This window comes from Ipomoea triloba, chromosome 9 (genome assembly GCF_003576645.1).
Source record: "Ipomoea triloba cultivar NCNSP0323 chromosome 9, ASM357664v1".
Taxonomy (NCBI): domain Eukaryota; kingdom Viridiplantae; phylum Streptophyta; class Magnoliopsida; order Solanales; family Convolvulaceae; genus Ipomoea; species Ipomoea triloba.
This window is the reverse complement of record NC_044924.1, coordinates 11,120,092-11,122,933: the sequence shown is the minus strand read 5'-3', so window position 1 is coordinate 11,122,933 and position 2,842 is coordinate 11,120,092. Positions and strand designations below refer to the sequence as shown.

At 31.3% G+C, this 2,842-nt stretch overlaps 1 non-coding gene across 1 annotated transcript; it reads right to left on the bottom strand.

The window, feature by feature from the left end:
- Positions 1-662: 662 nt before the first annotated feature.
- TRNAR-CCU lies at positions 663-735 on the bottom strand. Its single transcript has one exon. It is a non-coding gene; the product is annotated as a tRNA-Arg (tRNA).
- Positions 736-2,842: the final 2,107 nt, after the last annotated feature.

Here is a 2,842-nt window from a genome sequence, read left to right as displayed (position 1 = left end):
TTTTTTTTCTTTTTTTTAATTGAAAGAATAATTATTATTATTATTATTATTATTATTATTATTATTATTATTGAAAGAATTATTATTGTTATTATTATTATTATTATTACTACTACTACTACTACTATGACTACAACATCTACCACAACATAAGGGCATTTTAGTCATTTTGTCGCATCTTACCTTTCAATTCCCTATACTCCTATTTCTGCATACCAAACACTGTAATTTCAATTCCTTCTTTATTCATTGAATTGTAATTCCACCGAATTACAATTCTTTTTCCCCCTAATTCCTTGATTTCCTTCCTTCCAACCAAACGCCCTGTTACTTTTCATTTTGGTCAGTTTCATCCCAAAATTTGTTGAGTAATATATTCTTTCAACACAACTACATTTTCATTTGATAATAAAACTAAAATTGCAGCTAATTAATTAGTGTACACAGTACTCATTTTTAAAATGTATTTATTATATAGACTTAATTAGATATTTAGATTGAACTTCTCTCATAATTTTTAACTTAGCTTTCCCTTTGCTCTCCGATTCAATTCAAAAATAGAAATAAGAATTAATTTAAAAAGACTCACCATTTCATCCTCCGCGTCAGGAAGGGGTGGAACCTAGCTTTCTATTCAAATAAAAGATAAAAATAACTACATTCGCGTCAGGTAGGGGTCGAACCTACAACTTTCTGCTTAGGAAACAGACGCTCTATCCACTGAGCTACAGACGCTTGTTGTTTATATTTGAAATATAGAATATTTTGACGTTGTAGAGTGGAGTTCTTATCCATTTTCCCAGATCTCCTTTCTGAACTTCTTCATTTTCATGATAATAATTTATTAAACCTAGATATATTAGGGAACTGACCTACAGACCCTTGTCGTTTGTCTTTGTTCACCAATATTTCTCAAAATTATATCAGAAAAATTTGTGTACACATATGAAGTCCAAATATATGTATACATGCATACTGTAAACAACAAAGCAGAGATATTTGTATCAGTATGCAAAATAAGCATATTCAAATAGATCAACTATGCAGTGATGATATATGCTCTAATAGTGGAAGCATAGGATCAAGTATAACTCCACCTATAGTTGATACCTTCATTGCATTATTGCCTCAAGAATTGCAATGGATTAAAGTTTGTTGTCTACTACCACAAATCTTCTGTAGTAACTAAATGGCGTAGTTGTGATGCTATCAAAAGAGCAATGGGAGGATCATGCTTAAATAATTTACGTACTATCATTATATGCTAAGTAACGGACACCGTTACTTCTATTTCAAACCAGAACATAATGACTATAAATGACCTATTAAACTTACACCACTTAATAATGTCATTACAATGGAAAATGTTATATTATGTTTAGGGGCGTTAGCGAAGAGAGCTTTCCACAAACTACTCGTGTTCGTGTTCGGTAAGCGTTCGTTTATTAAGGTAAACGAACATTAACAAACAAAATTTAGAGCTCGATTAATAAACGAACAGAGTCTGAATTGTGGTAGGATCGTTTGCTAAGAGATCGTGAACAAGCTCATTTTTGTTCATTTAGTAATGTTCGCGAACAAGCTCGTTTATGTTCGTTTAGTAATGTTCGCAAACAATCTCGTTAAGTTTTCGTTTAATAATGTTCGCGAACATGTTCACAAACATATATAGTTGTGTTGTTTGTTTCGTTATTGTTCGTAAACGTAGATTATGTCTTGTTCACGAACGAATTGCGTTCATGAACATGTGCAGGTGTTTGGTAATTAAGTGTTCACGAAACTCTTCATGAACGTACACGAACATGTTCGTGAACGTGTTCGCTAACGTACATTAACAAACACTAATAAACGCTTAACAAACGAACACGAACAAGATTTTAAAAACCCTTAACAAACGAACACGAACAGAATTTTCAAAAACCTTAACAAACGAATACGAACAGGATTTGCAAAAACCTTAACAAACGAACACGAACAAGATTTTCAAAAACCTTAACAAACGAATACGAACACGAACATCCCAAAGTCTTTAACAAACGAACACGAACAACCTCTGTTCGTTTATGTTCAGTTCGTTAACAACCCTAATTATTTTCACAATCAAAGCTACTAAAGAATCCAATTTGAAGAATATTGTGGAATATTCAAAATCCTTCTTGTTAAGCTGGAGAGCAAAACAAGACTCAACACCCAAAATATGTATTCCGTTGTATTAATCCTAGAAATTTCATACTGCTTTGCTCAATCGTTATACCATGCCTCATGCTTCACCCCCACTAACAAAAGGTTATTTTATTATACTAAAAGTTCATTTTTATTATACTGAAGATTTATTTTTAATATATTAATTTTATTTTTTATTTCTTTTTATTTTTTTGTGTATTGATTTGATATACAACCTAAAAATGAACTTTCAATAAAATAAAAATATGCATTCAGTATACTAAAAATGAATATTTATTAATGGTCCACAACCTAATGCAGGAATAGTTTTTTTAGAACTCTATGTTCACATTTTTTGAACTCTATGCTTACAAATTTTTAACTCTATGTTCGCAATTTTTTAAGTCTATATTCATAATTTTTGAACTCTATGTTCACAATTTCGTGACTATGTTACGCCACACAATCAAACATTAAATAAAATTAATTGTATTATTTTTATGACTCTTCAAATACCTACCAAACCGAGTGAGAAATGTTCAACTCGATCTCATAGACATTTAATTCATGCATAAATTATTGCACAAATTATACGAAAATGGGAGTCTACGTACAAACCGGAAGAACACCATTAACGGCGGCCGTGAAACCTCCCGTAGAAGAGAGCAGAACTGCGCCA